The sequence below is a fragment of the Pelophylax lessonae genome, assembly GCF_965119305.1.
Source record: "Pelophylax lessonae genome assembly, chromosome: 9".
In the NCBI taxonomy this organism is placed as follows: Eukaryota; Metazoa; Chordata; class Amphibia; order Anura; family Ranidae; genus Pelophylax; species Pelophylax lessonae.
In genome coordinates, this window is record NC_138776.1 from 242,671,073 (window position 1) to 242,684,014 (window position 12,942).

A 12,942-nucleotide genomic window follows, 5' to 3' on the forward strand; every position below is an offset into this window, starting at 1 on the left:
TGGGGACCCTGATGTAAGGAGGAGGGCTCTGGGGACCCTGATGTAATGAGGGGGGCTCTGAGGACCCTGATGTAATACATAATAAGTGATCAGTTTCTGTGTGAAGTAAAGCATATGTGATATAAACCTCAGAATGAACGAACCTTTTTAAAAAATGAAATGTTTCCATGTATCTATAAAACGGCTACCTGTGGCACAGCGATTAGGAGTATTTTGTGGTACAATGACTGTAGTATGTGTGTGCAATGTATACAGCGAGTAGGCACAGATTCTGTTTAATCACCCCCCCTTAAGCCCTTTCCACTTTTAGCTGGGTACACACCTAAAAGAGAAGTATGGGGAAAGTTTGTCTTGCAATACAGTTCTGTAAGCAACAGCTTATTTTCTGGCAGCGCCCCTCCATAGACTAGACACTGGTTCAGCCCCTGTTCTGACACAAATCTTCCGACACAAATCTTCCTTGGTGTTATGAAGCCCCCAGGCGTTTCTCCCCCTCCCATTCTTATCCTAGTTATTCTATTTAATATCACTGAGGAATCTCTGAGCGGTCCAAACTGCACAACCATATCTTTCTCCTGAAAGTGATTGGATGGAACCCAAGCCTTCTTTGATATGATGACTATCCAATATTTGAATGCTAGGATGCGCAGATGGTTGATGGGTCCACCCCGTCAATTCAGGGATCCCATTTTATTCATGGTAGCTGCAGTACAGCTTCTGTGAATGGTGCCGCCAGGCAGAAAGGGCTGGCATAGTCAGACTTTCTTGACAAGAGTCTGTAACAGCCACTTAGTTGTATTAACCCCTGCCTCACCAGAAGATTACAACTGCGGGGATGGGGAGGAGCTAGGGGTGCAGGGACAGAGAACATTTTTAAACAAAAGGGGAGGAATCATGTACATGTAACACATTCTACTGACTAAGTTATATCCCTTGTGCTGATTTTTCTCTTTTTAATTTTATTTACACTTAGGGTTGAAGTCACAAAAAAAAAACTGCCCCAATGTGTAGAAGGCACTTTATGAAATCCCTATTTACCTATTTGATCTGCAACCCCAAAAATTGCTGCAGTCCCAGTGAAAATGTAAGTATGCTTAATCACTAACACTTGAAATGATTAGGGGGAGTGCCTTTATAGGCATATAATATTGAGCGTGATTAAAGCTGAACTCAAGACAGATAGAAAAACACAAATTAATGCATTATTTACTGTATTAAAGTGCAACTAAGCCCTTCTAACCTTTTGCAGCCGACATTTGGGATAGAGTTGACATAAGCAAACTGGCATCTGTGACAATTATTATTAAATGAGAAATGCCTTGAATGCAGCATACCCCACATATGCACTAGTAGTGTTGTGGAAATTTTATTAGGACTAGTGTGGACATTTTTCAGGATGTGTTTTATTTAGCCTGTCATTATGGCTCTTGTTGGTTTGCTTGCAATATGATCATTAGAGCATGTACAGGCAAACCGGCATTGAAGAAAGACTACTGGCAGTGAAAACCTTCTCTTACAAATGTAGACGTGTTGGCTCTACATAGACATCTCCGCCGGCGAACACTCCATGCGCGGGTCTGTTTGCTAGTAGAGATCTATGTGTATTGCGGTGTGGAGTTTTGATATCTTTCTGCCTTTATGAAGGGATACATGCTCATGTCTTTCTACTGTGCCTGATCACCATAGTGGAAACAGCATAGCTCTTTCCCTGCAGATTGCCTCACATCTATGGGAAAAGTAGTGAAATCCTATTAGGTATTATTCTCTGAGCCTTGCTGAGTGGGATTCACTCCAGTAGTAGTGGCGGGAATGTATGCCCGAGTTTGATTAGAGCAGCGTTCATGGTTCTACACGCTGATTTCATTGTGTAGTGTTAGGCGCGAATTCCGCTACACGTGTGTAGCACCCTTGGGGTAGGGGGCACTGTGCTGGCGGCTCTGTAAAAGTGATCAGTGCCACTGCACCACTTTCAAGGTGGGAGCTGGTTGAAAAAGACCACACAGGCTGATGCCTGCTACTGCAGCCATCAGCTTGCGATTAAGGCTCCATTCACACCTGGGAGTTCCAGATTGCAGGCAGAATCACCGCTATCCTAGCAGCGATTACAATTGCCGCAAAACGTGGGACGGGCTTGCAATCCCCATTACTTTCAATGGCACCCCAATCATTATGCAAGGTTGCTGTTAAATTTAGTTTGCTGAGCCTTAACTAGCTAGGCTGTAATTATTCTGTGGTTAATTGGACTTCCCTTCTTAATCTGGTTTGACTGTGTTTCTCCCTTCCGTCAGTAGATGGCACTGTAGCCTCTGACACTAGTGTGAGAATTACAGTTAAACAAACTGTTAATGTCCATCTGTTAGTGTCTCCCAATCAGAGTGTCACTACGGCATTCTGGGAGATCTTATAAAAAGGATGGGAGGTCCAATAATCGGTCTCTTCCCGCCTGGACCCCCTTGGGGGAGGGTGTGTGCTGCTGTTTGCTGCTGACTAGGCCTGAAGCCTGAGGCCTAGTCAGATACCTGGGATTCTGCTGAGGAGAGCCAGCGACCCACATGGGAAAGATCATCCACAGACATCCAGTAACCTGTGTGAGTAACCTGCTTGTATCTTATGGAGGATAGCTTTCCAGACAGTACAGACCACCAAAAAGGGATTGTGTCTAGTGGAGAGAAGATGTCTCCCAGATCAATCTGAAGCTCATGGACACCTAATGATTCTCAAGGTCTGCTATCCTGTACTGCTGTCTGAATACCTGTCTTTTGCAATGGGAGTCTGCCTAATAGACTGTTCTTAAAGGGTGTCCTGGACCCTACCCCTCTCTCCCCCGGTTTATTCTTGTCCTGTTGAGAAGAAATAAACTATTCTTTTACTTCAGCATAAAAGTGACTGGCGCCCAACATTTATTTTACCTGCATCACTACCCACCATGCCTGACAATCCACACCCACAGGAGGTATGTAGCCCCTCTCTGCCTCTGAAGTTCATCACTAGGCCCTAGGGGGTTTTGGGGGGTCCGCTACACGTGGGTTTCATTGTTTACCATTTGCGGATTTCCACACACCAACGGCGGGAAGCCGTGCACGCTGTTCTGCTCATTTACGATCGTGTACTCCCCCTTTCTATTCTATATTTGAATGTATAGATGTGTTTAATTGGCTGATTCTATGTGAGTAACTTGTGTCATGTGACTGTACATTTGGAACTGATTGGCTGATGTTGTATAGCCATCAATTCCTGCTAACTGTTATCTCTTTGTTGTTCCATAAATAAACAGAGCTCAATGCTTTAGGCAGGACATTCTATCGAGCATCCAATATGATAACAGCCTGTTTGTCTGGATTACTGGGTACTGCTGAGTGCGCTCCATTACCTTATACAAAAGAGCTGAGAACTGTGCATTTTTGCACAATGGGATTAATTGCGCTTGGCGTATATTAGTATCCAAAAGTGCACTTATCAGCCCAACTGAGTTATTTGCGCATCAAGCGTACATTAAGTTCCAAGACAGTAGGTGGAATGTAATTTTCAAAAGCTTCAGAAAACCTGAAGGATGGCTAGCCTATGTAAAGGTAATCCACTGAGGGGGGAATTGCAGTAGTCGAGGTGAGAGATCACCAGGATGTAAATTAGAAGCTTTGTGGTATTATTGGTTAAGAAAGGGATGTTGCAGAGTTTGAGGTAGCAAATTTGGACAGAGATTGGATGTAGGGCTGAAAAGAGAGTTTAGAGTCCAGAGTCCAGGATTACACCTAGCACCCTGATATGCAGGGATAGTCATGCCAAAGATCTTTACAGAAAAGTCAGGGGAAGGGGCATATGGTGGAGGAAATATTATGAGCTCAGGTTTTAACCACTTTGCCGCAGTAGCCTCCATGTGAGCATAGGTAAAGTGCCGCGATCCCGTCCAGCGACGTAGACCTACGTCGCTGGACTCCGCCCCTTGTGGGCGGTGCTCGCGCGCCGCCGGAGGCTCGCTCCCGCTGTGTTCATTCACAGCGGGAGTCGGGCCAGCGGAGGAGCAGCGGCGATTGCCGCTGCTCTGCCCCGATCGTCGGGGATCGAGTCTGGAGATCCGCCCGCTGTGTGTAAACACAGCGGGCGGATCTCCATAGTGACAGGGACTGACAGATCGGAGTGTTCAGCATAGCTGGACATCCGATCTGTCCTTCTGTCACACAGTCACCTCCCCCCCTACACGTCAGTAAGCACCAGGCATACATTAACCCCTCCCTCTCCAATAAAATTAACCCCTTCCCTGCTAGTGTCATTTTTACAGTAACAGTGCATATATATAGCACTGATTACTGTAGAAATGTCACTGGTACCCCCAAAAGTGTCAAAAATGTCAGTCAAGGGTCCGATCTGTCCGCCGCAATGTCGCAGTCCCGCAAAAAAATCGCAGATCACCGCCATTACGCGTTAAAAAAAACACCAAAAATGACAGAAATCTTTCCCTTAGTTAGTAAACGCAATAACTTTTGCGCAAACCAATCAAAATACGCTTATTGCGATTTTTTTTACTAAACATAGGTAGCAGAAAACAAATTGGCCAAAAATTTAAAAAAAATTGATTTTTACATTTTTTTGGGGGGGAATTTCATATAAAAAAATTTAAAAAATATTGTTATTTTTTCAAAATAAACGCTCTTTTTTTGTTTATAGCGCAAAAAGTAAAAATCGCACAGGTGATCAAATACCACCAAAAGAAAGCTCTGTTTGTGGGAAAAAAAGGACGTAAATTTCGTTTGGGTATGGTGTCGCACGACCGTGCAATTGTCAGTTAAATTCGCACAGCGCCAAATCGCAAAAAGTGGCCTGGACGGAAGACAGCAAAATCCTCCGGGGGTAAAGTGGTTAATAAATTGAGTTTGAGGAAGTGGAGTGACATCTAGACTTATATGTCTCTCTGTAAGTTAGTGATGCATGAGGAGAATAATGGAAAGAGCTGAGTGGCAGAAAGATACATTTGGATGTCATAAGCATAGAAATAGTAACGAAAGCCATAGGTTGCTCTCAGCTGACCCAGGGAAGATGTGTAGATTGAGAATAATAGAGGTCCTGCATGTACCCTTACGGAAAAAAGAAGAGAAGAGAAGGTAGAATTGTAAGTGACAATGAAGATGCAGATAGGTAAGATGAAAACCAACAAAGAATACAGTCATGGAGACCAAGGGAATAGAGTTTTTTTAGGAGGGGGTGGCAGCAGAGAGGTACCAAGAATAAGAGTACAGAATGCTGATCATTGGTTTTAGCCCTTAGTAAATCGTTTTGTGAGTTTTAGAAGAGCAGTTTCTGTGTCGGTGGTAGCTCAGGCATTTGTATTCGAGGTGTACAGAGATAAAGTGGAGCAAGGAGATGGGTCATACGTTTTTGAGATTGGGCCTACATATGAAATTGATGTTCATTAACACCGGCCTGGTATAACTGGTTAATCATACACCTGAATCTTATCCTACAAATTCCCTGACTTTGTGCAAGTGTACAAAGTGTGTAAGTGTAAGAATTGATGCTGGTTTGAAGTCAAAGGGTAGTTACACGAAATACTGATTTGATTTAGATTTTTCTTCTGTTTATTTTTTTATAAAAATAAACAATAAAAAAAAAAAATATATATATATATATTCTTATTTCCTTCTTATTTACTGCCTAAAACGTTTGCACAGTACTGTATGTGGATGCTTGGCATCATTGACCTAATCCATGAAGCTGGATGATGGTCACTGGAAAGTGGATGATGTCATCAGTGACTCGGGATTAACTCCACCTATTAAGATGTAGGCAGGTGCAAGTTGGCCTCCCTGCATAGGTAGTGTTGTTGCTTCCATGTTGAAGGGAGAGTTGAGGACAGGAAGATAATCCATTCCTTTTAGGCCTCTGTACGTGTCATCAGGTGGGCTGCTGTCTGATTGGACGCTGCTACCTGGGTAACCTCTGTGGTCATCATTAGTGTGGCCAGAGCTTACAAATAACCCTGGCTCACTGCAGTAGCCGTGCATTCTGTGTGTGGCTAGGTGAGGGACAGGAACCCGCTTGAAAGAGAAGTGTGTCTAGCAGAGGAAGAGGTTCCAGAGGAGGAGGACCAGCATAAGGATTGTCACCAGAACTCCTTGGGGAACTTCTCTGCTACTTGTGCTTACTGCATCCATCTTCCAGCAGCTCCCTGCACCAAGTGCTGCCAGCCTCTGTGCATCGCTCTCTCTATCTGTGAGTCCTGCATACTGCTGTGAATATTGCTGCTCGCTTCTTACTTTTTTAAAGACTCTGTTACTGTATCTGTAAGAATTTGAAAATCTAACTTTGCCATCTCAACCACTATGTGTGCCGTGCCTCCCTCCTGGGCCTTCACCTACCCACAGCCTACAAAGATATTAACCGCTTGCCGACTGCTCACAGTATATTTACTGCGGCAGTCAGCCCCTCACAGGCAGAGTGACGTAGGTCTACGCCGCTCGCCTGTGAGGCTCTGGGGAGCGAGCGCGCGCCCGCGGAGGCGCGCTCCCGCTCCCGCGTGGTCACGGACCCCCCCGCGCGTGTGACCAGCGGACCCGATGTCCGCCGGTCACTCGGCGATCGGCGGGGGAGAGGGAGAATGTCAGGCAGCTTGTGTAAACAAGCCACCTGTCATTCTCCTCGCTGTAAAAACACTGATCACATGGATCTACTATGTAGATCTGTTGATCAGTGTCCTTACAGCTCAAGCCACAGCCAATCACAGTAGAAAGCACGCCCCTAGAGACACACACAGCCCCTCCCTCCCAAATAAAGTTAACCCCTTCACAACCAGTGTATTTTTACAGTAACAGTGCATATATATAGCACTGATTACTGTAGAAATGTCACTGGTAACCCCAAAAGTGTCAAAAATGTCAGTCAAGGGTCCGATCTGTCCGCCCCAATGTCGCAGTGCCGCAAAAAAAATCGCAGATCGCCGCCATTACACGTTAAAAAAAAAACACCAAAAATGACAGAAATCTTTCCCTTTGTTAGTAAACGCGATAACTTTTGCGCAAACCAATCAAAATACGCTTTTTGCGATTTTTTTTACCAAACATAGGTAGCATAAAACAAATTGGCCGAAAATTTTAAAAAATTTTGATTTTTACATTTTTTTGGGGAATTTCATATAAAAAAATGTGAAAAATATTGTTATTTTTGCAAAATGTACGCTCTTTTTTTGTTTATAGCGCAAAAAGTAAAAATCGCACAGGTGATCAAATACCACCAAAAGAAAGCTCTGTTTGTGGGAAAAAAAGGACGCCAAATTCGTTTAGATACAGCGTCGCACGACCGCGCAATTGTCTGTTAAAGTCACGCAGTGCCGAATCGCAAAATACCCCCTGGTCGTTTAGCAGGAAAATCCTCCGGGGCTTAAGTGGTTAAGAACACATCCAAAGTTGGATCAATGAACATTACATCAACGTACTGTATAAAGAGATTTTTCTAAAACCGATAGTATGTTTTCTAAACGCTGCATCTAGTCAGCAATTGTCAGGTCATATTAAAGTGACACTAAACTATATTCTTTTTTACCAAAAATAATACACATCCAAACAAGAATCTGTTCCTCTAGCTTACTCATCCAAATCCACCAACAGAGATATCTTAACATTGATGCCCCATAGACCCCCCTATCCATGCATAATCCCTGAACTGCCCCCTTCATGCCCCCCCAAGGGGGTGTTTATTTTTTCTCTCTCTTCTCTCCTCCCTCTCTCTCTCTTTCCTCTCTTTGTGCTAGGTTTGCTTCCCCCCCCCCCCCCCAAACGGCACCCTCTAAGACTATCCTCTGAAATACCTCTACCGTCCTTTAATTCATTTCCTTACACAACCCTTTTTCTCTATATTTTGCATAATAGCGTTCATTGAGCCAGGCAATCAGATGGTTGGCCCAACCCTCGTTGAGGACGTTTCTCCCAGGGTTCGGTCAGAGCAAGATCCCCTCTGGGGTGCCTGGACCCTGGGAGGACTACCAAGACAATCTAGGTAACTGTTTGCCCACTTTCACCCACACGTCTTACAGTTCAACAGAGATGTATAGTAACTAAGTAGAAATACTTCACTACTGTACTTAAGTACCGAAAGGCGGTATCTGTACTTTCCTAGAGTAGAATTTTTTTCTCTTACTTCCACTTTTACTTCACTACATTTTTTTCAATGATTTCAATACTTCTACTCTGATATTTTTTTTTTGTGCTGCATAGTTACTCGTTACAATTATAAAAATTACCACTGCCAGAACAGTAGATGGCAGGTTTCATGAAGCTCAAAACATGTGTATTATCAGCGCATACGAAAATAAATGCTACTGTATGTATAAATAAAAGCTGTATTTGAAATAATAAAAAACAATATGATGTTCAAACTTTTGACTTCTTTCTTTAATAACTACATAACACAGTACTGGTACTTTTACTTTCAGTACTTGAGTAGCAACATTTAAAAAAAAACTACTTGTAATACTTAAGTACAAAAAATGTTGAATACTTTAGTACTTAAGGGTGGTAATAAACAGCGCATACTCAGACTGGTCTGAGGTAGTAAGCGGGGTCCCCCAAGGCTCAGTCCTAGGACCAACCTTGTTCAATTTATTCATAAACAGCATTGAGGACGAGATCAGTAGTTCAATATTCGTTTTTGCAGATGACACAAAATTAGGCAGGGCAATAACAGCACAGCATGAAGCAGATATCCTACAGTATGACCTGGACAAAATAACGGAGTGGGCAACGACTTGGCAAATGAGGTTTAACGTGGAGAAGTGTAAGGTTTTGCACTTGGGGACTAGCAACATAAAAGCACAATACACGTTAGGAGGAGAACCCCTGGGAGAATCAAAAATGGAGAAGGATCTGGGAGTATTGGTGGATGATAGACTAGGCAACAGCATGCAATGTCAAGCGGCAGCTGCCAAAGCCAGCAGAATATTAGCATGCATAAAGAAAGGGATGTATTCCAGAGATAAGACTATAATCCTTCCACTCTATAAAACTCTGGTCCGACCGCATCTGGAGTATGCTGTCCAGTTCTGGTCACCAGTCCTCAGAAGGGATGTGTTGGAGCTGGAGAGGGTCCAGAGAAGGGCAACTAAACTAATTAGGGGATTGGAGGACCTTGATTATGAGGAGCGTCTGCAATCGCTTGATTTATTCTCCCTGCAGAAGAGACGTCTGAGGGGGGACATGATAGCAATTTTTAAATATCTCAATGGGGATCTAGGCTTAGAAGAAAAGCTGTTCAGTCGCAGGGATTGCATGAGGACTCGGGGGCATACAATGCGATTAGAGGAGAAGCGGTTTAACCTCAGGCAACGTGGGGGGTTCTTTACTGTTAGGGCTACAAGATTGTGGAATTCTCTACCACAAGAGGTGGTTTCTGCGGGAAGTATGGTGGCTTTCAAAAGACTTCTAGACGTACATCTCAAGGATCAGAACATTCGGGGTGTGCGAGATGATTACAGCCACAAACACCTACACAGGTTGAACTGGATGGACTATTGTCTTTATTCAATCTTACCTACTATGTAACTATGTACTCAAGTCACTTTTTGATCGAGCACTTCCACTTCTACTCAAGTCACTTTTTGATCGAGCACTTGTACTTTTACTCAAGTATGGGTTTCGAGTACTTTATACAACTCTGCAGTTCAATGTAGCGGTATCATATCTTTGTCTCTTACAAACTCATTATGATGTTATTATGACTTTATCTCAATACTGTTAACCATATGGCCTCTGTGCATTGCTTTTTGTCATGTACACTATGTTTGTTGAAATGCTAATAAAACGTTTTGGAAGAAAAATAATAATAATAATAATAATAATAATAATAATAATAATAATAATAATACACATCCACTCCTTAGTCCCGGTTCACACTAGGGCGACCTGTGAGGCGACCTGGTCGCCTCACAGGTCGCCGTAGGTCGTCTTCCATAGGGAAGCTGCGGACCTGTTCTAATAGGAGCGACACAAGTCGTTCCAACTTAGAAAAAGGGTCCGGAGCTTCTTTGGGGTGACCCGGAGGCGACCGCCATAGACTTCAATGTTATGAAGTCCGTGGCGGCCACTCCGAGGTCGCGGCGCGCTGCTCGCACCGCGACCTTGGAGGTCGCCCCTGGAAGTAGCATCGCCTGTATGTGAACGGGCACTTAATGTTCCTGGAGACTGTTTTTCATTAAATGTTTTCTTACTGTGTTTTTCTGCATCCTTGTAACATTATGAGCTCCTGAACCTCTCAATTTTCTACTTACTTCCATTTGTTTGGAACAAGCAGTGCATGTTGGTTGCAGTCATATGCCCTTCTCTGTGCATGCTGCAAATCCCATAGTCCATCTCAGAAGTGAGAAAGATAGGGTGGTTACATTTCTACTTACGGTAAGACCACAGAGAATTAATGCATCCACCCTCTAACAGAAGTCGATCACAGCAAAAAGCAGGAATTTAGAGACTTGGAAGAGGCTGAGAGCAATAGAAGGTACTTTTATGAGTTATAAACACATACTTGAATGTAATTAAAGAAAAAAAAAAAAAAAGATCAGTGTCACTTTAACCTCCTTAGCGGTAATCCCGAGCGTGACTCGGGGTTGGTTTTTCATATCAGGAGCGGTAACCCCGAGTCACGCTCGGGGTGGATTGCAGAGAGCGCAGCGGTGTTCTCTTACCTTATCCTGGCGATCCAGCGATGATCTCTCATTGCTGTGACCGCCAGCCGAGAGTCCCGCCGCTCCTCCGTCGGTCTCCGTCGCTCTGATCACTTCCTAGTTCCGTTCCCTGCAGCAGCAATGCTGCATGGGAGCGGAACTAGGGAGGGAAATTAAAAAAAAAAAAAAAAAAACGTTGCACAAAACACATTTTTTATTATATATATATATATATATATATATATATATGTGAAAAAGAAAAGTGCGCTGATCCGTGAATCTTCCAGATTCCATGACATGACCATTCCAGATTTTTGTGATCACTGATTCCATCTCAGGTGAACCAATTAGCTGCTGTGTGCAGATCCAGCTTATGATGACAGCCAATTAGGCGGAAACGCGTCAGACAGGAGGCGTGCCGTCACCACGTCGCTGGGGATCCGGACTGCAGCCGGACCCTAGCCATACAGGAATTCCTCACGCTTTTCTACCATACATCTCATGTAAGTGCAATTTTATTTCAAATAAAGTTTACACCAAGGATAATGCACTATAGTAGTCATTCCTTTTTACATGTTATGCTGGAACGATACGATCCATCCCATCGCTTATTATAAGCGGCTACCAGTGCCACCGGAATACAGGATCTTATCTGCCCGTGAGCAGCGCAATAGTATTCAGTGTCCATATCCACCAGAGGCTGATAAGGACCAATTGGATACAGAGACATACCCGTCCAAGAGGGATGCAATTACGCATGTCATCTATATCCATCTGGTAAGAAGCCCAGCAGGCTACTTTATACACACGGCGGGGAGCACCTTTTGATTTGGGAGCACCTGGGATTGTTCGTTTTCTTTAAGGAGAGCACTTATTTCATTCCGTCCCCGGTAAGGAGGAATTCTAACAGGTGGAGGGAATTCAAGTCACTTATTGCTTTTGAACACCATCTGTCACCAGCCACATCACCGAAAATTGTTTCAACACAGACACATTAGTGTCTTGGGACTTTTTCTCACATATATTTATATGTTAGAGTTTTGCACTTATATTGTTTATATTTGAGGTTGCACATCATTTGTTTGCATTTTTGCACATATTTCAGATATAGCGCACCACCAATTACACACATATATATATATATATATGCATGTATATATATATATATATATATATATATATATATATATATATATATATATATATATATATATATATATATATACACCGGTATATATATATATGCATATATATATATATATATATATATATATATATATATATATATATATATGCATATATATATATATATATATATATATATATATATATATATATATATATATATATATATATATATATATATATATATATATATATATGTATATGTATATATATATATATATATATATATATATATATATATATATATATATATATGTATATATATATATATATATATATATATATATATATATATATATATATATATGCACACACACATATATCTATATATAATATATAATGCATGAATTATAATCTAATCAATAATATAATTTTATTATATATATTATATATTAAATAATAAAATAATATTATTGATTCAATTATAATTCACGTGTTTGTGTTTCAAATTTATCACATCTGGGATGTCTACTAGACTCTTGTTTTGGTCAGGTTTAAGTCAGTAATCACTAAGCATTGTAGGCCTATAATACATAACGCCAAATTTCCATGAAAAGAATTGTACCGCTTTTGGTATGTAATTCCTGACATAATCATACCGCCAGGGAGGTTAATTTAGGAGGATTGTATATAGCATATCAAATCAGCAGAATATTAATAGCATATAAAATTAGCAGAATATAGATAGATAGCATATAAAATCAGCAGATTCCTGATTTCACTCTATACACACTTATGACCCACTAATACCTTGGATAAGATGAAGAACCATTTATGAGCAGGCAAGTAATTTGCTACTTTACATGGCTGTACACGTTGGATATTACAGGTAGACTCAATGGTATTCTCAGTGGTGGTAAAGGATAACTTGGATGCAGGAAGGGGAATTATCGCTCCAGGTAACATAGGGAAATTAATCCTGCAGCAAGTACTCCCAACAGGTGCTGGCCCGGCTCTCCACCGCAATATGTAGAGAAACTTGGAATAGACAGTCGCACTCCGTAATGGGAAACCAAACGTGAACATCCTTATTGTAGTGTAGACAGATAAAAACACAGGAATCCATGGATCCATTTTTCCATGGATCCTCAATCCAGTCACATGACATCTTTGGTCTT